The 26,396-nt window shown below is 42.6% G+C and overlaps 1 long non-coding RNA gene across 1 annotated transcript in view; it reads left to right on the top strand.

Moving 5' to 3' along the window:
* Nucleotides 1–16,070, top strand: part of LOC146799535 (uncharacterized) — a 139,751-nt gene extending 123,681 nt beyond the window's left edge. The window contains exon 4 of the long non-coding RNA XR_014968936.1: nt 15,895–16,070. This is a non-coding gene — a long non-coding RNA (uncharacterized LOC146799535). The remainder of the gene's footprint in view (nt 1–15,894) is intronic.
* Nucleotides 16,071–26,396: the final 10,326 nt, after the last annotated feature.

Below are 26,396 nucleotides of genomic sequence, written 5' to 3'. Positions count from 1 at the left end.
GCACAAGTAAAGCTAGCTGAAAGGCAGGAAGCTCAGTTGGTCGAACAAGCAAATAACCCAGGAACTAAACCGAGATTTGGCCCAGGAAAAGGGAAAGGTAATATAGAAGAAGCTAAAAAGAAGTTCCCCTGCCATAATTGCAGTAGGTTAGGGCATTGGAAATTCGAGTGTAAATACCCTCCAAATACTAATAATGAAAACGCATCATTGAATCCGCAGGTGCAGAGTGAGGTGAGTGGTCAACTGCAGCAACAGCAGCAGGTGGTTACTTCACAGAATCAGGTGCCAAAACCACCTTTTCCGCAGAGCAGAAACACCCAGAAGTATAGTAGTGAATCAGGATTCTACAATGAAGAACAGGTAAATAAACCGCCGCGCGTTCGCGCCGTTTCACAGTATTGGCTGCAACGCGATGGGAGTGACTCAGAGGAAAGCTATTGACGGTGCCGAAAGGAGGAAGAAGAGTGCGTACTTGGCGCAACTCTAGAAGTAGACCAGACAGGACCATTTGTAGACAGGAAGGTTAATGATGAAAATATTACTTTCCTAGTGGACACTGGTGCTACTCGATCAACTGTTAGATCAGCTGATGTTAAGAATCTTCCTCTTTCGGATGAAACAATCCAAGTGGTTGGTGTGTCCAAGAGACAGTTAAAAACATTTTTGACAGAACCAGTGAAAGTTAGTATAGGGAAATTCACAGAAATGCACCGCTTTGTTGTGTGTGACACCAGTCCGGTGAATTTATTAGGTAGGGACTTGTTGTGCAAGATGAATTGCACTATATTCTGTACTCCAGATGGAATAGCCTTTGAAACACCAGATGAGGATGTGTTATATAAAATGACTATAGCTAACAGAGAAAATGAGGTAACTGAGACTGATGCAATATTCAACCCTGATGAATTACCTAAAGAACTAAAAGAGTCAGTGAAGGCAGAAGTGTGGTATTTTACTGGAGAAGACGTAGGGTTAATGAGAAACGTAGATCCAGTCAGAATAACTGTGAAGGAAGGAATAAGTTATCCAAATGTCCCTCAGTACAGATTGACACCGGAGATAATTGAAGGGGTTACTCCAATAATTGAGAAAATGATCAAGCAAGGAATTTTGAGAGAGATTATGAGTAGTCCATGTAATTCACCGATAATGGGACTGAAAAAGCCTAATGGGAAATTCAAGATAGTGCAGGATTTGAGAAAGGTAAACAAAATTGTGGTATCATACTGTCCCATCGTGCCAAACCCATCAGTAATTCTGTACCAGATTCCCCATGATGCGGAATGGTATACAGTAATTAATCTATGTCATGCATTCTTCTCTATCCCATTGCACCACGACAGTCAGTCAATATTTGCATTTCGTTTTGGAGAGCGGATTTTGGCATGGTGCCGAATCCCACAGGGGTATACAGAGAGCCCCTCAATATTCAATCAATTGTTGAAGAAATCTGTGGAAAGTCTGCAAATGCCTGAAAGTTCAGTACTAGTGCAGTATATCGACGACCTTTTGGTGGCGTCAAAAACACGTGAAGCTTGCGAGGTAGACACAATAGCACTACTGAATCATTTGGCAGACGGAGGATTGAAAGTGTCACCAGCAAAATTACAGTATTGCAAGAAAGAAGTGCAATATTTGGGACATAAAATTGAGAAAGGACTGAGAAAAATAACAATAGACAGAATCAGAATTATAAAAGGAATGAGAGCCCCCATGACCCAAAGAGAGGTGAGAATGTTTCTGGGAATGGTGGGGTATTGCAGTCAGTGGATTAGTAACTTTTCCCTGATTGCAAAGCCCTTGGTGCGATTAACAAGGAGTGATGTAAAAGATCTCCTTGAATTGAACAAGGAAGAATTGGCAGCATTCAAAAGATTAAAAGAGGGTTTGTGTGAAGCACCAGCACTGGGCATGCCTGACTATGAGAAAGAGTTTGAGTTGTACTGCAGTGAGAGAAATGGATGTGCACTCTCTGTGTTGATCCAGAAGCATGGAAGATTGAGGAGACCAATTGCATATTTTTCCTCAATGCTTGACCCAGTGGCTGCAGCTTTACCTGGGTGTCTGAAAGCAGTGGCTGCAACATGTCGAAGTTTGGAGCAGAGTGAAGGTATTGTGATGGGGTATCCATTGAAAGTGTTTGTACCACGTGATGTGGCGATTCTTTTAACAAGGAGTCATACACAGTATATGACCCATAGTCGGCTGACTAAGTATGAGAAGGTCATATTAGGTGCAACGAATGTGAGCCTTGCGAGATGTGTGAATGTGAATCCTGCAACATTGTTACCTGATGCTGAGAATGTGGATGTGAGAGATGAAGCAGATCATGATTGTTTGGATGTGCTTGAGTACTGCACAAAGCCACGACCAGATATAAAGGATGTACCTCTGCCTGAGAGTGATTTTGTGTTGTTTGTTGATGGGTCATGTTTGAGAACAGATGAAGGAGTGCTAAGCGCAGCATATGCAGTATGCACGGTTGCAGCAGTGATGGAAGCATCTTATTTGAAAGGAGTGAGGTCAGCTCAAGTAGCTGAACTCGTTGCTTTGACCAAAGCATGTAAAATTGGGAAAAGTGTGATAACTGACAGCCAGTATGGCTTCGGGGTCCTCCATGATTTCGGCCAGCTTTGGCTGCAAAGAGGTTTCCTGACCTCAAGTGGAACCCCTATAAAGAATGCTGAAGTGGTTGGGAAATTGATTGAGGCGATACAGCTGCCTAAACAATTGGCTGTGGTAAAATCTGCTGCCCATAGTCAAGGAAGTGATTACATCACTACTGGGAATAGGTATGCTAATGATATGGCACAGTATTGTGCACGGAACCAGAATTCAGTCAATCGGGCCAAGGAGAGAGAAATGTCTTCTTGCTCAGTAATGTTTACTAACACAGTAGGAACCTGGGAAGAAGTGAGACAATTCCAGGAAGAGTCAGGAGATGAGGAAATGAAACAATGGATAAAAGCAGGGTGTGCACCAAGAGAGAAGGACCGTGTGTGGGTCTATCGAGATGGAAGACCAGTAATGCCTGATAGCATGATGTCTACCATGGCACGGATGTATCATGGCCAGGGACACATAGGGAGAGACGCCATGATAAGGTCTTTTAAGCAGACCTGGTACAATCCAAAATTCAGACTTGTAGCAGAAAGCCTGTGTCAGACATGCCTGATATGTCAGCAATACAATCCTGGGAGAAAGACAGTGGTGAGTCTAGGGACCATAGGCCGGGAAGGTGGACCTTTTACCAGAATGCAAGTTGACTTCATCGAAATGCCTCCGTGTAACAGACTGAGGTATGTTCTGGTTGTAGTTTGCCTGTTCTCCAGGTGGGTGGAAGCATTCCCAACAAAAAGAAATGATGGGATGACAGTGGCAAAGCTACTTTTGAGAGAATTCATCCCTAGGTTTGGGTTCCCTGTGACTCTTGAATCAGACAGAGGAGGACATTTTCATAACGAGATTGTAAAATTGATTTGTGAAGCATTGAATGTACAACAGAAACTAAATTGTGCCTACCGACCAGAGGCTTCTGGTGTGGTTGAACAGATGAATGGTACAATCAAAAACAGAATTGGGAAAATGTGTTTAGCCACTGGTATGAAATGGCCTGATGTCTTGCCTCTTGTTTTAATGACCATTGGAGCAACACCAGACAGAACCACAGGGTTAAGTCCTCATGAAATAGTCACGGGACGAGCAATGAGGCATGTTTACATTCCAGTCAACAAGCTGATGACAATAACTGATGACATGGTGTTGGAGTACTGTAAAGGCCTGGCTGACGCAGTTCATTCTGTGTTTCATCAGGTTGGAGCGGATGCCACCACCCTTGAAAGGAAGCCAGCCCATGATCTGAGCCCAGGAGACTGGGTAAGGATAAAAGTCCACAGAAGAAGAAATTGTTTGGTTCCAAGGTGGGGAAAACCAAGACAAGTCATTCTGACCACAACAACAGCTGTGAAGTGTGCTGGAGTGAAAAACTGGATCCATGCAAGCCATACTTTGAGGATACCGAATCCAGTTGACAGCAAAGGAAAAGAGTACTATGACGAATCAGAGTCAAGTACTGAATCAGATAACGTAGAGCCAAGAACACAAGAAAATCCTGAAAGGGGGGAAAAAGAACCTGATCAAATATTAGTCCCCAAAAGTATCTCTCTGAGAAGACAATTGCAGATTTCTGATATCAGTTCAGATTCTGAAGACGAACAGGGAAGACAAGGTCCCAGAAAAGAACACAGAAAGAAAAAACGAGAAGACAACGAAGAAGCAGTAAAAGAAATTCGAGAGAAGGAAGTTTCAGATGAAAGACCAAGAGAAATTCCACCTGAAATTAAAAATCAAAGTGAAACAGGGACAGGTACAGAGAGAGAGAGGGACAGATTGCGGAAGACCCCCGAGGAGGCGTAGGGAACTGCAACATCCAGCTAGGTGAAGGGACAAGTAGCCAGCAGGAAGACTGCGTGTCGGAGACCCCTAGGAGGGACAGAAGTAGGGAAAACAGTGGTGGAAAAAGAAGTTGTCGAAAAGAAAAAGCAAGTTGAGACAGAATCTGAAGAGAGTGAAAATGAGATACCAGAAGGACGAGTTCTAAGGAAAAGAGCTTGGAGAGAGGAAAAGAACAATAAAGAAAGTAAACAGAAAAGAGTCAAAAAGGATGAAGTGTGGCCAAACAAAATAAAGAGATTGAGATATCGGCTGACACAAGTGAAATCACCAGGAGCAGATCAGGTGAATGAAGTGACAAACCTAGACAAATCAAAAGAAGAAGAGATTAATCAAGAAGAGGGAAAAAGAACGAGGAAACCTAACCAGAAGTATAAGTCACCAGAATGGACGTACATGGCACTGCCTGAAACGGAGGAAGAGGCAGATAGTCAAGGAAATCCAGAGGAGGCTGTACTGAAAGTGGTTGAAGAAGAAGAAGAAGCAGGAATCCTGAGAGTTATCTTATCCGACATCGGAGAAGAAGAAACGGAAGATCAGGAAATTCTGTATTTGGATGAACTGAAAGAAGTGAAAAATGATGAAATGCCAAACTGAGAAAATCTAGAAAACTACTGATGAAGAAGTAACAATTGAATCAAACGATAGATACTGGTAGAACTAAGTAGGGCCTTAGAGGCCTAAGATTAGAAAACTAGTCGCGAAATAAAGAGGCTAAGTCAAAAGACACAGTCCAAATTAACAAAATGGCTAACATAGATAATAGCAAAAGAAGATGTACATTCATGAGGAGATGGTGTAAAATGTGTTGTTGTTGTACAGGATTATTAATGCTTCTATGGAGCATACTTGCTCTTTTGATTTCTTACAAGTTCACTATCGATACATTAGAAGGACACACTGAGAACATCACTAACATTAAGAAGATTGAAAAGGTAGTTCCAACTAGAATAGATAAGAATTATTTACATAAAGCTAGGTCTATTAATGATTTTTCAAATAATGTGTTTTCAAAGTTATTGTATGAAGACCATGGATGTAAGGGATTGCTATGTATGTATGCAGTTACCTGCTTCTGTGTCAGAGGGAGTGACATATCATCACCTTCCAGCAACATATGGAATAGCATGTAGTGTGATAGCAAGCTTATTTTATGAGACAGGAAAATCAGAATATTATTTTTCAGATGTAGATAACATTTTTGCGCAAGTACCTGCTAATAACAAACTAAACAAAGTAAGACCAGCTAAAGTATTAGGTGATTTTTTCTTAGTGACTAAGGAGCTAACATTAGAGTATATTTTTAAAAATAATTTGACATGCAGTTTGAAGAGTGAAGAAAAGACATTCCTAGACATGGTCGAGGAAAGGAGATTGAAAATGAGAAGAAAGGGATCTGAAGGAAAAGGGGAGAAAACAGTCTGGGATGTAGAAATGGAAAAACATATGCAGGGAGAGTCTAATCCAACTTTGGCTCTAGATTGGCCTTAGAAAGGGAAACTGTGTATAAGAAGAAATCAAACGGCGTATGCTAATCGTTTTGTAGGGAATAGTGAGTGCCATGATACATACCGAATCATAGGTGGATGGGGATTTAAAGGTGGAAGAGATCCAGTCTTTCCTGGACTTTATTTTATCTGTGGGAACAGGGCATATTATCGTTTGCCAGATCATTGGTATGGCACATGTTACGTAGGCCTGGTCTTTCCATAAATCTTTCACATGTACAGAGATAAAGATGGCGTACATAGGTTAGGTAATCATTTAAGACGTAGTAAAAGAGAATCTTGGGCAGAAATTGTAGGTGACATTTTTGAAGCATTGATACCAGCAATGGGAATATCTCTGAATGCGAACAATATTAGAAGATTATCAACAGTAGTGGATCGCTTGTCAACAAGCTCCGCTGGAGGATTTTTATTGGTCAATACTGAAATGGTTGCCATGCGTGCTATGGTAATGCAAAATCGACTTGCCCTTGATATATTATTGGCAAAAGAGGGTGGAGTCTGTGGAATGCTGAAAGTTCAACATTGTTGCACTTCCATTCCAGACAAAAGCAAAGATTTGAAGATTTATATTAAAAATATTACTGAATTGCATGACGAAATTGTACCACTGGAGGTTGAAGCTGTTTGGGAAAAGATTGGGAAGAAAATTGCTGCTATTAAAAATTTCTTAGTGAAAATAGGTAGTACAGTTATAGGTAAAATATTATTTCCATTAACTTGTGTGATTTTCGTTTTATTAATATTAAGATTAGGATGTATGTGTTGTAAAAACAAGAAAACAAAGAATAAAATAAAAATAGAAAAACTAAAAAGAAAGAAGGATCCAGATGGAGACTTAACAGAAATAGCTTTAGAAGAGTAGAAAGAAAGTTTGTATAAAAAGGCAAAAAGAGATGAAGAAGAAACTAAACTATAATTAAGAGCAAGAATACATTTAAATTTTCCGTAAAAGGGTGAATCAATTTAGTGTTGTGGTGGTGATAAAATCACCAAAGGGGGGATTGCTGAAGTGGGGTTTTTCTTTAAAAATCGTATACCCTCTCCATTTTGAATGTTTAGATTAATAAGATTAATTAATTAATAGTAATTATACTAATGGTTTGCTGTGTGAATTGATCAACATTACTAATATAAGAAATACACGTGGGAATTGCATTTGCATGGCCTAATTAATGACGTAAACTAAATTTGTAAGCATATTAATAATAGATATTCAGAAATTGCATGATTATATGTTGCTTTCGTGATGTATCTGTGATTTGTGCTTTATTAATGTGAATATAACCCGCATTAAGTGTTGCTTCGGCTAGATAAATACATACACATATGGGTATTAGTAAGGGGATAACAGATTATTAGTCATTTCTATGTATTAATTACTTTTTTGTGTTTCTTTGCTTAAGTTGACCATTTGATGGCCACAAAATGGCCGACGTCCCTGTTAGACGAGAACAACTCCATTATGAGCATCTCTGGGTGAAGTGCGCATGCGTCGCCATCAGCTGCCGCGGCCTTTACACGAGCCCGACTCAACTGTGACAACCAAGGCTATACCCCGGGCTTTCGGCCAGCTGCTCTGAAAGAAACAATGAAAAGATACTATTGCGTGGATTGGAACTATATCTAAAGACACATTATATGTATGGGAAAGAAGTCGAACTTTCCCCAACGGACCAATCAAATTTGTTCAAAATATCAATCGTTACACTTTGGAATGTAAATTTACTATAAAAATGGTAGACTAGAGAGGTTGAGAAAAAGTTTTTCCGGTCGAGACCCTTCAGAAGATTTGCGATTTCCTGATGTTATGCTGACGGAGAGGACGGTGACACTGCAGGACAGCTGTTTTCCAAAGACTCTGACAGTATGAACTGATGACCGAGATTTTGACTTAGAGGGCGACTTTTAGCCAGAATAGGTAACTATGATGATCTATTTTGCTTGATTAAAACCCAGAGAATCGAATTTCAATTATTTAGATACAATTTAATATTCATCACAAGAACTGTGTTGGGTCGTTATTATTTGAGGAAATGTATTTATGTAAATGATGTTATAGATTTTGATATCACTTCAACCTGCAGCTAGTGGATCCATGGCCTATACATGGGAGGAGTACTAAAGGTGAAGCTTAGATCTTTCTGAATAGGGTTATGTGAGTACTCTCTTCCATTACAGCGAGTGGAACAATCACCTCTTTGAAACAAGTTATTAGATGGGTGTATGTTGGTGTTATGGTCCCCACCAGCGAATGTAGTGTTGTGTGTGATCTATGATCTGTGACGAAGGGAGGGATTTTGCATTCCACGCTGCATCACAACGTGAGTCTTATGCCTGTGTGAATGTAGCATGAAGGATATGCCTATGTGACGGCAGCAAAGTGAGTGTTGGGTGCCTGCATATGTATTTGTATGCATGCACTTTACAAGGGCCAAGTCTATTAGCTTAGGTAATGATTTTTAGGTCGAGCCAGGCAGCGCACATGTGCTGTCTGCAAGACTAAAGTATTTACTAAAAGGAGGTAAGTCCAACCTGCTGCTCCTCATAGATTGATTCCTCTGTTGCCCTCTACTTTACTGCCTTCTAATTGGCTCCTGACCTGATACGTCACTTCCGTTATCTTGCTATGCAGCACCGCTCAACCACGCATTAATTTCCCTTGATTAATCGTCATCCGCTGCGATTCAGGTACTTTTTCTTCACCCCACCTCCCTTTCCCCCTGCCATCTCTCTGCCCATTACTGCTTTCAGCAACGGGGGGATTTGCTTTTTTTAAATGACTTTCTCCTGTTGCACGCGGTACATGCTTTCCTGCAAGGGACCACTTTTCACCTCTCTGCTGTCTGCTTCTGATTGCCCCGGGGTTGCTTCACAACTCTGCTCCTCATCGCCCTGGTGCTGCACTTAATATTTCAGCACAGCACCTGCTTCCATACAAACAACGATGGGTGCGGGGGTGGGCGCAATATAAACAATGGTGGCAGCAGCTTTTTTTCTTTTCACAGCAGGGGCCCGCTTTTATAAAGCACGGCGAGCACACAGCCCCTGATTAACAACAATGGTGGTCACAGATTTATTTTCCCACAGCCGGCGCCCGCTTTTATAAAGCGCTGCAGGTATTTTTTTATATTTTCTTTTTTTAAACGGTGGCTGCAGTGCTTTTATAAGAGTAGGCACCGGCTGTGAGGGAAAAAAACTATGCCGCCACTGTGAAGAAAAAAAACTGATGATTATATGTTGCTTTCGTGTTGTATCTGTGATTTGTGCTTTATTAATGTGAATATAACCCGCATTAAGTGTTGCTTCGGCTAGATAAATACATACACATATGGGTATTAGTAAGGGGATAACAGATTATTAGTCATTTCTATGTATTAATTACTTTTTTGTGTTTCTTTGCTTAAGTTGACCATTTGATGGCCACAAAATGGCCGACGTCCCTGTTAGACGAGAACAACTCCATTATGAGCATCTCTGGGTGAAGTGCGCATGCGTCGCCATCAGCTGCCGCGGCCTTTACACGAGCTTGACTCAACTGTGACAACCAAGGCTATACCCCGGGCTTTCGGCCAGCTGCTCTGAAAGAAACAATGAAAAGATACTATTGCGTGGATTGGAACTATATCTAAAGACACATTATATGTATGGGAAAGAAGTCGAACTTTCCCCAACAGACCAATCAAATTTGTTCAAAATATCAATCGTTACACTTTGGAATGTAAATTTACTATAAAAATGGTAGACTAGAGAGGTTGGGAAAAAGTTTTTCCGGTCGAGACCCTTCAGAAGATTTGCGATTTCCTGATGTTATGCTGACGGAGAGGACGGTGACACTGCAGGACAGCTGTTTTCCAAAGGCTCTGACAGTATGAACTGATGACCGAGATTTTGACTTAGAGGGCGACTTTTAGCCAGAATAGGTAACTATGATGATCTATTTTGCTTGATTAAAACCCAGAGAATCGAATTTCAATTATTTAGATAAAATTTAATATTCATCACAAGAACTGTGTTGGGTCGTTATTATTTGAGGAAATGTATTTATGTAAATGATGTTATAGATTTTGATATCACTTCAACCTGCAGCTAGTGGATCCATGGCCTATACATGGGAGGAGTACTAAAGGTGAAGCTTAGATCTTTCTGAATAGGGTTATGTGAGTACTCTCTTCCATTACAGCGAGTGGAACAATCACCTCTTTGAAACAAGTTATTAGATGGGTGTATGTTGGTGTTATGGGCCCCACCAGCGAATGCAGTGTTGTGTGTGATCTATGATCTGTGAAGAAGGGAGGGATTTTGCATTCCACGCTGCATCACAACGTGAGTCTTATGCCTGTGTGAATGCAGCATGAAGGATATGCCTATGTGACGGCAGCAAAGTGAGTGTTGGGTGCCTGCATATGTATTTGTATGCATGCACTTTACAAGGGCCAAATCTATTAGCTTAGGTAATGATTTATAGGTCGAGCCAGGCAGCGCACATGTGCTGTCTGCAAGACTAAAGTATTTACTAAAAGGAGGTAAGTCCAACCTGCTGCTTCTCATAGATTGATTCCTCTGTTGCCCTCTACTTTACTGCCTTCTAATTGGCTCCTGACCTGATACGTCACTTCCGTTATCTTGCTATGCAGCACCGCTCAACCACGCATTAATTTCCCTTGATTAATCGTCATCCGCTGCGATTCAGGTACTTTTTCTTCACCCCGCCTCCCTTTCCCCCTGCCATCTCTCTGCCCATTACTGCTTGCAGCAACGGGGGGATTTGATTTTTTTAAATGACTTTCTCCTGTTGCACGCGGTACATGCTTTCCTGCAAGGGACCACTTTTCACCTCTCTGCTGTCTGCTTCTGATTGCCCCGGGGTTGCTTCACAACTCTGCTCTTCATCGCCCTGGTGCTGCACTTAATATTTCAGCACAGCACCTGCTTCCATACAAACAACGACGCGTGCGGGGGTGGGGGCAATATAAACAATGGTGGCAGCAGCTTTTTTCTTTTCACAGCAGGGGCCCGCTTTTATAAAGCACGGCGGGCACACAGCCCCTGATTAACAACAATGGCGGTCACAGATTTATTTTCCCACAGCCGGCGCCCGCTTTTATAAAGCGCTGCAGGTATTTTTTTATATTTTCTTTTTTTAGACGGTGGCTGCAGTGCTTTTATAAGAGTAGGCACCGGCTGTGAGGGAAAAAAACTATGCCGCCACTGTGAAGAAAAAAAACTATGGCCGTCATTGTTTGTTTTGTGCCTCTTTTTAGGTCTCGCCTGAGCCAGGGCAATGCGCTGCTCTGGCGAGACATTTAGTAAGAGCGGCTTTTGGAAGTGCTACCAAAGCGGCCACCAGCTTGCGATTACGTGCACAAGCGCACGCCTCGGTCCGCCTCTGCTTTCACTTTTGGCACCGTGCGACGCTGCATCTGCTTTCACTTTTGGCGCGCGCGCACAACACTGCATCTGCTTAAAAACTTCTATTTCTTTACTTTTGCTATAATCGCGGCACCCGCGCTTTGCTTTTAACATTAAAAGTGAAGCGCGGGTGCCGCGATTATAGCAAAAGTAAAGAAATAGATGGTTTTTTCTATTTCTTTACTTTTGCTATAATCGCGGCACCCGCGCTTTACTTGTAATGTTAAAAGTAAAGCACGGGTGCCGCGATTATAGCAAAAGTAAAGAAATAGAAAAAAACATCTATTTCTTTACTTTTGCTATAATCGCACCACCCGCGCTTTACTTTTAACATTAAAAGTAAAGCGTGGGTGCCGCGATTATAGCAAAAGACGATCGGTTGGGCTAGGAACTACTTCTTAACCACTGCACTCCTTTTTGAAAGATGAGTTTCCAAACATTAATGTGTTTTATCTTTGTTTATCTAACAAATTACAGCTAAATCTAGGCACTGCTTTTGGCTTATTTAATCTACTTGATGTACTCTGTAATATCGCTCTGTACCCTGGTGCAAACACAGGATATTGTTTTCTTTTCATGTTTTTCTGTGTATATATTTTATTTTTAACATATGTAAATGTGAGGTGCTCTGATGCCCTTTGGGGCCTGGCTCCTGTTTATATAACACCTTCCACATTAATAAATAAAACAAAAGTTCTTCCAAATGATTGGAGTAAATGAGCTGCCGGTGCCTCACATCATCCCTTTCTTTGGATACAAGATGTCTCAGAGGTCTCTTTTTTATATCCAACAGATAAACAACACGGTATCTTATGCTTTTCTGTTTCTCTATTGATTGGAATTCATGAATAGCTTTCATCATAAAAACAAACAAGCATTGGCATTGCCAATAGGTCTCGCTTTTGGGATCTTATAAATATTTAGTTCTGCAGCACAATATCTTTGGGGTAACAACATTAACTGTTGCATGGTTAAACACTTATAAGGTCCCTAAGGCCAGACCTATTGGCTATGCCAATGCTTGTTTTTTCTTGCGGCTCTCCTAACTCATTGTTTTTTGGTCATGTGAATTAGGCTTTGCCTGTAAATTGTGGCCCCTTCTGTGTGTTCTTCCGGTGACCTTTATCTGTGCCCTACCAACATTTGTGAAGAAGAACTGAGTTGCAATGGAGTTTGCACAGTGAATTTGATTCCAGCAAGGCAGAGCGAGTGTTGTGTCTATCAGGGTTTTATGCAGTACGGACTCATGCGGAGTATCGCTAGTTTGCAAGCTGACGCTGATGCTCTGTACTGCGTTGCTCACACTCGCCTTGTACTCTGTAAAGGCAGAGATTGCTAGTTTTTGCTGCAGGCAAACATGGGATCGGAGGGCAGAAATGTTTAATCGAAAGGAGACAGATTAATAAAGCTCAGTGCTAAAACATGCAAATATATTCTGAGCTAAATTGTAGTTTCGCTTCTGTATGGCCGCAGTTCCAGTTTCCTGATGGCCCCTCGTCTTTTCTTGACTAAATGACTGACGACGTGCCCAGACAACTATCGTGTGTAAGAACTAACCGACCTCTGCTCGCGATTTAAGGCACGTTACGCGTTCGACTAAATTGACTTGTACATTCCATAGAATGCCACCAGAGAAATGTGGGTTACGTGGATTAGTGTAGCGCAGGTGAAGGGCATTTTGTTGCGACAAGGCTTTCCATTTCCTTAACCACAGGTCATGTCAAGCTGGAGCATACAATTGCAAAAAACAAGGTTAAAGGATCATTTAGGTTTTCAGAGCAAGAAGCACTCACTGTGGGCAAGAAACTCCCATGGCACGTACAAGCCGGGCAAGCTGCCGAAAAACCTTAAACCCAAATGCAGACAAAGGATGTAAATGTACCCTGTCAAGGGACAGTCAGTGAGGTGTTTTACTAGTAGTTCCATTATTCATATTTCACATTAAAATTATAATTGTCCTACCTCACATTCATACCCTTTTGAGATAAACTAGCAAGGAATGTCTTTAAAAATAATCAAGAACCAATTACAATATAACGTTACAATATGACTCCACGTCATCAGGGACATTAAAGTATTCCCTTCAAAAGTCATTTTTTTCTGGCGTGTTGGTCCAATTTGTTTGTTTGATTTTGTCCAAAACTACAAATCCCAGAATTCATTTGTATGTCATAGGAAAGCCTAGCTAGGCCTGTCCTTGATGCCATAGAGTCATCGGGTATCCTTATTTCAATGTAACTTCAGGGCAGGATATTAAAAACAGTACTTCATTTTCCATATTTTGTCCCAGAAACTGTGATTCCTGCTCAAAATCCCTTAGGGCAGAGGATGTGGTGTAAGGGCCAGAGCTGCCGACTTTGGAATTGGTGAACTAGGTTCCAGTCTCAGAATGGGTTTAACATCCTGTGATTCTGGGAAAATCACTTAATCTCTTTGTTCCTAAAACAACAAAACAAGCATTTGCAATGCAATTGGTCTCACATTTACGCAGGTTTAGCTATTGGCATTGTAAATGACAATGCCTTTTATTTATGTTTTGTTTTTTAAAACATAAATAAAAGGCATTCAGGCACATGCATCAACCTTTTTTGCGAGCGCAAACGGTGCGATTTGCAAAAATCGTCCACGTGCGCCCGCAAAAAGGGGCTCTGCGATGCATGAAACTAAGAGGCTCTTGCAATTTAAGAAAACGCAATTTATTGCGATTTCTTAAACTGCGAGTGCATTTAAGGAATCGCAAATTGCGATTCCTTAAATGCAATGCATGATGAAATCACAAATAGCGATTTTGCTAATGGGGGCGCAATTTACCATCAATTTGACCTTGATGGTAATTTGCAAAAACTTCAAAAAATGCACTAAAGTGCATTTTTCAAAATTGCAGGTCACACATACATGCTCTTGGTGCATGTGTGTGCGCAACATGTGTGCACAATTCAATTTCAGGGGTGCAACAGGGTGTCCTTTTGACACCCTTGCACCCTTGAAGTGCATGCGCAATTTGCGAGTACCTAATGGTACTTGCAAATTGTGCATGCAATCTCCTATTCACTCCAATGGGCCTGTAGGCCCATAGGAATGAATGGGAAGGTATTCCTTAATTACGAGTCACAATTTGCGAGTCGCAATTAAGGAATGTTTGGGAATCGCTAATTTAATAGTGATTCCTACATGCATAGGCTTTTGCAATTCCTTAATAATCACAATTATGGAATCGCTAAAGCCTACATTGATGCATGTGCCCCATTGTCATTTACAATGCTAATAGGTTAAATACTCGCAAATGCGAGACCTGTTGCATTGCAAATGCTTGTTTGTGTTATGACTTTGACTTGCAAAAATGCAGTGCAGCGAGTGTAAATACAATAGTATGTGTATGAGAACAGTAGTGAGTTTTGATATGGCAGATGCAGACTCTGTCTGAGGCGCGTCAGAGGCAGCTGACAGACTGAGATGTCCCCCTAGGGAGGGGGGGCCCAGTTACTTTCCTTCCACTAGTACCCATGGCAACCTAGCAATGCCACTGCCTAGATCCACAGATCCCAGGGTTCCACGGATCCTCCACGGATCATGGAATCCTGGGACGGTCCAAAAGGTGCTGGTGCATTTGTACATATGCATTTATGCTTATGTGCAAGTATCACTGTATCTGTGGCTGGAAGACTAACAGTAACATGATATTTTATTTTTTAAAGAACAAAACCCCTCTGTCCCTCTACCTTGCTCTACCTGGGATTATGTTACAGCAAAATACAGAATCTTATCAATATTGTATTTTGAATGTTGTGCTTTGTTAGGTCTTTTATTAGGAAGTTGTGCTAAAAACACATAGGGGCAGATATACAAGCCCCTTGCGCCACTTTTGCGTCACTTTTCCCATGTTAAAAGTGACGCAAAAGTGGCGCAAGGGGCTTGTAAATCTGCCCCATAATATTTACAATTGTCTCAATTTTTTCCTAAGGCAAGCAAACCTGCAAAACTCCTGATGAGGGTCAGGCTTTGATGCACACCGTGAAAGTGGTAGATTTATTTCAGAGTTTACGACTTTTATCAAATTTATGCTATACAGAAAAGTGCTTTAAAATGCACCATTTAACAACAATTCTTTCAAAAATGTTTCAGAGTGAACCTTAGCCTAGACCCTTTAGATGCCAGTAGGGCTAACTTGCTTTCCTCACTCGCTCTTGGCAATTTAGAGTAAATTACTCCCGCCACTTTCAAAGATCACCAGTCGCCATGGGCGCCCACAGATATTTATTCAGGGAGGGGGGGCAGGTATGATTAAAAAAACATGTCGAGATCGCGCTGCCGGCATTGTACCAGCAGCGCGATCTTGACATATTTTTTAAAGGGCAAGTGACAAATCCGGGTGGTGGGGTGACGCCCATGCCAGTCACTGCTGGCTGTTAGTGCGCTCAGTAAACGAAAGAAATAGAAATACATGAGGCTAAGGTTGAGGTGTGTCTGCAGCTGATGCTGCTGTTATTTTATGTACGTCCATGTTTTTTTTGCATTTTCACAGGTGCTGTTGTCTTCGACTAGATGCTACTAACCTTGCTTGCTGGTGACAGAGCAGAACTGAGGGAACCCTGGGCGCCCTGCTGCTGGAATAGCCGCAGTGTATTTTACTGCATTTCACATGGAGCAAACTATACCCCCTAGAATGTGGAGCTACTGTGTGCGCCTAGGGTTGCCACACAGAACGGTAACTATAAGATGAAAGCACTTTAACATGTGTTCTAGAGCTGCTTTGATGCTCCCTGACTGATGAATACAGCAAACAAAGACAGAGAGGCCAGGCTAAAAATGAATAAAGATCGTTTTATATAAAGTCTGTTTAAGGATCATGTCCAGCCAGGCCTTTGCAGAGTCTTACTAAATGGCTGGTATTTTCAAGGTTGGTATACCTATGTTGGACTGATTTTTCTGGTCTTAAAAACCATACAGAATGCACAATTACATGGAGTTTAATGCATGCATTTATCACATTTAATGTATGTGAGAGCCTCTGGGTAGTCCTGGGGTGAGGGAGGGGTGGATGAAGTGGGGAAGGGAAGGCAAAAAAACACTGGAATGAGGCATGGCTGCTGCTACAGCCAAAGTATCATGCAATTTTACTCTGCAGAATGGGGTCTGGTTGGAAAAATTGGATGGAGACTGATACACTTGGAATCAGGTGGCGTGTAATTCCATGAGGTTTTACTACTAATGAGCACCTAAAATGGGTTTCTTATGCTAGCAAGAGTGTCCTCTTGAGTGAGTACTGCTTTGTGCTGCATAGGAGGCCTTCAAGGTCTCGGTGTGTCATATCTACCATTGCGAGTAAGTCTTAGAACTTCCGCACATAATTCAGCCGTGGTCTGCCGTCTGGGAGGTTTAGCCACTTTGACCACGCTATAATATATTGTTAAGAAGGGTCTCACCAGGACCGGGACTTGTCAGTACTTCTATATTTTTCACTATTTATCTTCTGGTTCATTTTAATTCGTTTTTGGTTCTAGGAAGCGTCTGTAATGTAATGTAATGTAATGTAAAATCCACTTCTATAGCGCTGCTATCACTCCAGGGAGTATCTTGGCGCTCACCCAACTCAGGTGTACGAGAAGGGGGGGGAAGAGGTAGACAACATCTCACACAGGACACTGCATCTTTAAACCATTGCTATGCAAGCTGAATCGGACATAGAGTATACCCAGGTTTTTAGTGCTTTCCTATAATGGGTTTCATCCGACATGGAACGTAAGAAAAGGGGGAGCTTGTTCCAGGCCTTGGCACCCAACACAAAGAGAGATTTACCACCCTTTGTTGTCAGTCTGAATTTAGGGATAACCAGCAGATTCTGACCCACAGACCTTAGACAGCGTACTGGATTATATCGTCTAAAGCCCTGGCTTAGATATTTAGGGCCTTGATGGTGAAAAGCCCTAAAGGTAATCAAGAGGACCTTAAAAAGGATCCTCTTTGCAATTGGAAGCCAGTGTAGAGCATCCATTGCCGCGGAAGCTGATGATCTGCGTGGCCAGCCTAGTACTAGGCGGGCTGCTGCATGTTGGACCATTTGAAGTCTGTGGAGTACCGATCTATTGGTTCCAGCATATAGACTATTACAGTAGTCCAGCCTAGAAGTAATCAAGGCTACAGCAACAGTTTTCCTGGCTGACAATGGCAGAAGATCGAAGAACTTTCTCAAGGTTTTAGTGATGTGAAAACACGTGCCAGCTACTGCAACAGCTTGTTGTTTAAAGGACAACTGATTGTCAAATGTAATGCCTAAGTTCCGGACTGATGTGATGGTATTAGGGGGAGTTTCCTCCCCGTCAGGCCAACATCCTATCGGGGAAAACAGATTTTCTTTCCCAACTGGTAGAATTTCCGTTTTACCCGCATTACATTTAAGGTGGTTATTTGTCATCCATTTAAATGTTGCAGCTAGGCATCCTTTGAGATTTTCTTCGGCGCCAGCCTGCTCCCTGTCTAGTACTAGCATAAGCTGGGTGTCATCAGCATACGAGATGGTACTGATCTGAAAGGAAGCAATCAAATCTATCAGGGGAGCCAAATACAGATTAAAAAGTATAGGACTTAAGCTCGAACCCTGGGGAACTCCAGAGCTAAGGGCCTTTGCTTCAGATTGGTACTGGCCCAATACTGTAATTTGGTGTCTGTCCCTGAGAAAGTTTCTCAGCCAGGTCAGGGCTGTCCCATCTACCCCTGCGGCAGCTAGACGGTCCACTAGGATGTTATGTGAGACCGTGTCAAAGGCTGCCGACAGGTCAAGTAGAATTAGGACAGCCTTTTTTCCTTGGTCGATGGCCATACGGAGAGTCTCAGTTGTAAACAGTAGGGCAGACTCGGTAGAGTGTTTTGACCGAAAACCTGACTGATTCTGATGTAAAATGTCGTTTGCTTCCAAAAAATTCGTGAGTTGAATATTCACACATTTTTCAGTCAATTTAGCCATCACCGGGAGCAGGGAGATCGGGCGAAGGTTGGAAAGGGTGGTTGGGTCGGCAAGAGTCTTTTTCTGAAGCGGCTTGACAGCAGCAAGCTTCCAATCACTAGGGACGTCTGCCGTCATCAGTGATGAATTTATAATACTGTTTATAATAGGATTGATAGTTTCTGCTAAGGTTTGTAAAGCCAAGGGAGGGCACGGATCAAAGGGAGATCCGGATTTGCTTGCGAGAATGGCTTTAAGGGAGTCTTCAACAGAGACAGGAGCAAAAGTATCCAACCTAACTAGAGGTTTAACCCTCTCCACTCTTTCATCTGCTTCTGGGATGGAGGAAGCTGGTGGAAAGGTTCTTACAATGTTAGCAATTTTGTTGTCAAAATAATCTGAGATGTCATCACATAGGCTTTGAGATGGCGGAATGTCCTGCCGCAAGGCAGAAGGATTCATAAAGTCCTTGACTATTTTGAAAATTTCTCTTTGCTCTTGAGCAGCCGTGTCGATGGCCTGAAGATAGTAGGCTTTTTTGGCTGATTTAATATCAGCATGATACTGTCTTCTTGCCTGTTTGTAGGTGTCGCGGGCAATGATGTCATAGTGCCTGCGCCACCGACGTTCTAGTGTTCTTATTTTACCCATTTCTATTCTCAAAGATGGTGTAAACCAAGGGGCCTTCTTTTTCTTTTTAATAGAGTTTATAGTGTTGGAAGGACCTAATTGATGGCCTATTTTTGTTAGCCAATCCCGTAAATTTTGGTTATCTACGATGGTGTTGCCTGTTGGCACCGGGGTACAAATTCCAGGAATATCCAACACGTCCAATCTGCTAGGTAATTGTTTCCAGTTAGGCTTACAACTCAGATTGGGGGCAATGGTGTTACATATGGTGCTATTCAGCATTTTATGCTTTAATGAGATTTGAAACGGGATAAAGAAATGGTCGGACCAAATCTGAGGACAGGGAGATTGAACTGTCAGCCTGGTGGAATTGGAGCAAATACAGTCTATTGAGTGACCTCCTAAATGTGTCTGTTGGTGAGTCAGAAGACTGAGTCCTAAGATGTTGATAATGTCCATGAAACAATCAACTCCAGGGGCTGTTGAAGAGTCAAGGTGCAAATTTAGGTCACCCAGTATGGTGAAGTTCGAAAATCTGAGTACCAGATTACTGAGTGTGTCTCCTACCGTTTCCAGGAATTCCTTAGGGGGACCTGGAGGGCGATAGATGAGTACCCCTGAAAATGTAAAAGAATCATGTATTCCCAAGGAAAATGATAACGCTTCTGCTCCTTTTATATCAACAAGTTCATGGGAGGAGCATTTTAGGGACCTACGATGTATAATAGCAAGGCCTCCACCCCGAGTTTCCCTTCTGTCCAAGCGCTGAATAGAAAACTCGTCAGGGAGAGCTATGACCAGATCAGGATTACACCAGGGCTTGAGCCATGTCTCAGTAATCAGAAGCCAATCAAGCTTATTTACGATGATAAGCTCGTGTATGTTTTGAGCGTTTTTACATAATGAACGAGCATTGATAAGGCCACCTCGCAGTGTTGGACCGATAGGAGCAGAGTGTGCGGTCGTATGATGGTCGTAGATAGGACCGGTACGTGCTGGCGCGGTAATGGCAGCCATACCTGTAAGGGCTGAATGGATGCAGCCTAGGGGGGGAGACTCCCGCCTCCGATGCGCTGACGGGCGCAGACGGGCAAGACTCTGGCCCGACTCAGGCACGAGTCAGGCACTACCGCTGCGCGTCACCGCTGCGCGGTCCTATGGGAGCTTTAAGTAGTGGCTGCCCTCCCCTCCGCCTGAACACTGGAGCGCTCAGCGCAATGGCGCCGCGAAGGAACTCCAAGATGGCGTCAAGCACCGGGTGAAACAACTGATTTAGCCCGCTAAAGAAGCGGTGAGTTTACAATTTTAAATGCGAGTATGTGGGCGATGGTTGTAGGTTAAAAACAAGGGAACAAATAAACAATATGCAACTAAGATACAAAATAAGGATCTGACGATTTTAAAAATGCACAGTTCAAGTCCTAATTGCGCTTGTTAAGTGCTGGCTAAAATTAACAGCGCCGCGGTCAGTATGTCCAGCTTTCCCTCGGCTAAGCTGTCAAATGCTCGCCTTAAGTAGTGGCTGCCCTCCCCTCCGCCTGAACACTGGAGCGCTCAGCGCAATGGCGCCGCGAAGAAACTCCAAGATGGCGTCAAGCACCGGGTGAAACAACTGATTTAGCCCGCTAAAGAAGCGGTGAGTTTACAATTTTAAATGCGAGTATGTGGGCGATGGTTGTAGGTTAAAAACAAGGGAACAAATAAACAATATGCAACTAAGATACAAAATAAGGATCTGACGATTTTAAAAATGCACAGTTCAAGTCCTAATTGCGCTTGTTAAGTGCTGGCTAAAATTAACAGCGCCGCGGTCAGTATGTCTGCTATCTGCAGTTCATTTCGGAATTGCCCCAGCGTTGCTCTGAGATATTTCAGAAACAAATCCTTCTATGCAAAAATGAAGGAGTGTGTTAATATGGAAAACGAGGCATACATCGATGGAAAATAAATATCATCTTTATTAACAGATTCGCCAGTTGTGAACTCTACATCAACCTTGACTCTCAAATATGCTGTTAGGCAGGCTCTGAGACCTGGGCCTGGGAATTGCTGATTTATGGTCACAGGTGGGAGGGTGCGCAGCTGACATGCAGGAAACTCTTGATCAATCCCACAGATAGGCGCAGTGACATTACAATGGTCAGGGTAGATTGTCCCAATAAAGAACACATGATCGAAAGGAGAACGGGCGCTCCTAAAAACACCATAAAGTCAGATGCCACATGAGTTAGGAACACTAAGACAATCAGGACCTAGAAAACGTAGTGATCACGGCCGCCCCATGCCGGACATTTGGACACAATTAGCACTGTCCACGTGAGGTTGAGACCCACCTGTAGTAACTATTCACCATAAATGTATGACTCTAAAGGCAGCAACCAATATCCCTCACCATATGTGGAATGCCAGAAACCTGTTATCGCCTATTGTATTTTGCATATGAGAAGGACACCAACCGAATGTAAATTGAGATAGTCCTCAGATCTAGTGAGCGTACAAGCTGACGAGCTTTGGAGTTTTAGTGTGCCCAGAGCGTTATTGACCGTAGGAAATTTGTGGCAGCATGTCCAACAAACCCAGAATAATTCTCTACTAATGAAGGAATAATCCCAAAACCCATGTGAATAGAGATACGGCAATGACGGAACCAGCTTTGGTAAAAATTATGATGAACATTGATGCAAGCACGAAATCATGTACTACACTAACCAGGATGCAAAGGGTTAATGGTGCTGTGATGTGATGCAATGTGCTCTACCCCTCTTACAGTCCTCAGACCTAGTGCCTGCAACTGTTCTCCCGGCCCAACTGTTTAATTAAAAAACGGTTCCTGTTTTGCCAAGCGCCTCTTGGCTTCTACTTTTTAAGGAATTGTACTTCAAGCAACATTTTGGTGAGCCACCCTAGGAGGACTGGGCCTCATCCCCGACTGCAGCCGAAGGAAGGTGACCCCATCCGTATGGATTCACGTTGTACAACGAGAAAGGTGGACAGACACTTCAATTGATTAGAAGCTCTGCAGAATCCCCAGGGCAGAGGTCCATCCTGAAGCAGCCGTCAAAGAGGGTAAGAGACTGCAACTCAACCTAAAACATTGTATAAAGCATTTGGTAAGCTAGGGAGAAACATAAAAAGATAACCTGAGCACCCTGCCACTGACCGGGTCAAGCATATTACCTATTTTAATTGTCCTAACTGTATCAGTTGTAAGGTGGCCTTGGAGGAGTTTGCGTGGGAGTCACCTTTGTTTGATAGCTGACCGCTAGCTACGGTGAATATAGTGTAATGATGTATATAGCCCTTGATAACACCTAGGACGCTGATTTCCGTGACTTATCTATCCTGATTGGGTGGAGTTGACACCTCAGATTCCTAGTTTTTTAGTTCAACGTGTTTCCAGTGCAAATGCGGTTTCTTAACACCAGTAGCATCTGGAAGGAGTGTGCGAGGTGCATCGAGCTTGACCCCAGACGTTACAGGGTGGAATTTGTATAGGGAAACTTGGACCCAGGAAACTGAGCATAACTCATGTGTGGCCAAGAGGGGCCCCTGATTCCAAAGTTATTACTAAATGGTTTCTATTATTACCACCTTTGTTTGGGAGTAGATAGTCACAGACTATCCAGTTCACTTAGAAACGAGTTCCACGCTAGTCTTCCCTTGCTAGAGGATAATATGTGATGAACATACAATTTTTTCTGTCAGCCATTATTGAATTGTATTATTGTGTGATGGTATTGCATTGCTTGTCTTTGAAAATTGTATTGTGTAAAAATTTGAGATTGTGCAGACTCCATTTTAACATATTGCACATTTGCCCTGTGTTACAATACTACATATGCAGTCTTATCTTGTTTTATTGAAATTCTCGTTCAAACTGTTTGATGTAAAAATTGTAAGCGATCAGCTCATAATATGTAATTTGTAAGAGTGCACCACGTAGGAATTGCCCCAACGATTCGACAAACGAATCTAGAAAAACGTAATTTGAATTGTATTATCCAAATTACTAAAATTGCCATGGATTCCCCAATAAAGCTCAGGGTGCCACCTCAAAGACAAGTAAAATACACATTTCCACTGGGTCGGGTGGGTGAAAACGTGTCAAGGAAGTTTTTGGCGGTTCTCAATAGCGACTCAGCAAACTTGGAAGATGAAGGTGTCTCCAGTCCCCCTGAGAACCTATGGCATGGGTGGGGTTACAGTGTTTGCCCAGGTAGCCGGGGAAGAGAGCGAATTTTAGGGTGAAGCCAGGTTAACTAAAGCAGCGCTTAGCTCTGAGCAAAAGGGACAGGCCAGACGGCCTGAGGAAGAGAGGCATGACCGGAAGCTCAAGACAGAGAGAGCGCACAACCGGAAGTTAGAACATGAGTACAGGATAGCGCACTGTCCTCATGAGGAAAGCGAAGCCAGGTACAGGTGACTGCACTGGGAAGAGTCAGAGGTCGATGACATTCTACTAACAGGGCTCAGAGCCACATTGTTCGGTCAACATAGGAGAGGGGCTGACCAAGAGATAAAAGAACAAAGCAGCCTGGTACTTACCCACCTGCAAGGCAGGAAAAACAAGCTAGCACCAGTGCTTGCACACGAGGGAAGTATCAATGAGGATGCACATTGCTCCTCACAGGTGCACGGCAAAGATAATAGCTAAAAGGGAAGACAAGTCCTTTGTGTACCCATTTTTTGACCTAATAGTGGATAGGATTGGGGAGAGGGACCAATATAACTGGCCTTGGTTGAGGGAAGGATCATTTGAGCCAAAGCACATGGCAGTAGCGGAGGCCTGCATCAGGCATGAAGGAGGAAACCCTAAGTGGGACTTCCTCTAAATGTAGCGGTGCCTCACGGAATGGGAACACTATGTTGACGAGAAACCCATAGAATCACCTAGCGTGAGAGCGTACCCATTACTACAGAAAGGAGTGGCAGGAATTATATACGTGCCATAAGCCCAGATGGACAAAGAGGGTTTGAGGACAAAGTTATAGTCTTTGCTGGATGGGGCAGGGAAATGGATTACATGTTTTGAGAAAAACACTGCAGGTATCAATCTAGCGATAGGAGACATTAAGAGTTTGGTAAGTAGTCTAATTGGGGAGTAGACCATCACAGTGTTTGCCCAAGCTCTCATTCCAGCAATCACGCTAACAGATACCCAGCATGATGGCGTCTCATTTAATACACACAGGCACTGGATCTGGACAGCCCTGAGAGAAAATTTCCCTGACCGCCCCGATGAAGGAGGGCTAATGGCAGAAACCATTTAGCCTGAGGAAAGCATAAACAATTTCCTGAATTTAAAAGATGGGGACAAGAGACAGGACAGCTGTCAACCAATACAGGCCACAAGTTACAATTTTCTACAATATTCTTAAGAAAGGCTTACCCACCAAGATACAGAGCAGTAGATAAGTGCCAGATTTTTATTTTTTTTATTTTTTATTTAGTGCCCATAAAGCGCGGACATTACCCAAAGGTGTCAGAGCGCTGTACAATAGAGCCAGTTACGTTACAAGAGAAAAGTGGTACAGAATATAACATTACACAGACTGAAAATGAAGGGTACACAAACGCAAAGTCCAACACAGCACACAGGGGTGTGGAATGTACAGGAAAAAATACAAATTTACAACGAAGAGCGAACTTCCAAGATGGACCTGAGAATAAAGGGTGCACAAACACAAAATCCAACACAGCACGCAGGGGTGAGGGATGCACAGGAAAAAATACAAATTTACAATGATGAAGACATACCATGATCAGCAGAAGCAGAGCTTAGTGAACCAGGGCCAGCCAATACAAACTCCTACTAAAGTCCTTCTTCAATACCAAGCACAGAGTAATCAAAACATGCCCTTCGCTCAGTCGCAGGGAGGTCCGTCAGTTGCCACACAACCGCAGCAGGGATCCAGCAATTGAGCAAGCACATTGCAGCAGCAGCCACAGACAAGGAAACCAGGGCAACAGGGACTGGTATCACAACCCTAGCAGGGAGGGGTTACAGTGTGAGGAGGAAGCGCCTTCATGTAATCACAGGGGGAACAACCTTTACAACGCAACTTTTACAACGCACTACACTTACAATGCATTTTTTACAACGCAACATCCACTACAACGCATTCCATTACATCGCATGACACTACAACGCATTTTTAAAAACTACCTTTACAACGTATTCCATTACATCGAATACTACCTTTACAACGCATACCATTACAACGCATAATATTACACTACACTATCCAACACTTACCCTACTGTTGCACCCCCTGGAGTTAGAATAGTAATTTTTACCCCTATACTATCCAACACTTACCCTACTGTTGCACCCCCTGGAGTTAGAATAGTAATTTTTACCCCTATACTATCCAACACTTACCCTACTGTTGCACCCTCTGGAGTTAGAATAGTAATTTTTACCCCTATACTATCCAACACTTACCCTACTGTTGCACCCCCTGGAGTTAGAATAGTAATTTTTACCCCTATACTATCCAACACTTACCCTACTGTTGCACCCCCTGGAGTTAGAATAGTAATTTTTACCCCTATACTATCCAACACTTTCCCTACTGTTGCACCCCCTGGAGTTAGAATAGTAATTTTTACCCCTATACTATCCAACACTTACCCTACTGTTGCACCCCCTGGAGTTAGAATAGTAATTTTTACCCCTATACTATCCAACACTTACCCTACTGTTGCACCCCCTGGAGTTAGACTAGTAATTTTTACCCCTATACTATCCAACACTTACCCTACTGTTGCACCCCCTGGAGTTAGAATAGTAATTTTTACCCCTATACTATCCAACACTTTCCCTACTGTTGCACCCCCTGGAGTTAGAATAGTAATTTTTACCCCTATACTATCCAACACTTACCCTACTGTTGCACCCCCTGGAGTTAGAATAGTAATTTTTACCCCTATACTATCCAACACTTTCCCTACTGTTGCACCCCCTGGAGTTAGAATAGTAATTTTTACCCCTATACTATCCAACACTTTCCCTACTGTTGCACCCCCTGGAGTTAGAATAGTAATTTTTACCCCTATACTATCCAACAATTACCCTACTGTTGCACCCCCTGGAGTTAGAATAGTAATTTTTAACCCTATACTATCTAATACTTACCTTAAATGCAATTTAATATTATGCGTTGTAATGGTATGCGTTGTAAAGGTAGTATGCGATGTAATGGAATGCGTTGTAAAGGTAGTTTTTAAAAATGCGTTGTAGTGTCATGCGATGTAATGGAATGCGTTGTAGTGGATTTTGCGTTGTAAAAAATGCGTTGTAAGTGCATGCGTTGTAAAAGTGTGCGTTGTAACGACGTACATCCAATCACAGAGCCAAAATACAGAGTAAATATAGGCCCCTCAGTAAATAAAGACAGGAAATAATAATAATACTAATGGCCTAACACTCAGTAGTTACCTCCGGTAGCAAA

The sequence above is a fragment of the Triturus cristatus genome, chromosome 9, assembly GCF_964204655.1.
Source record: "Triturus cristatus chromosome 9, aTriCri1.1, whole genome shotgun sequence".
Taxonomy (NCBI): Eukaryota; Metazoa; Chordata; class Amphibia; order Caudata; family Salamandridae; genus Triturus; species Triturus cristatus.
This window is presented reverse-complemented; position numbering and strand designations above follow the sequence as displayed.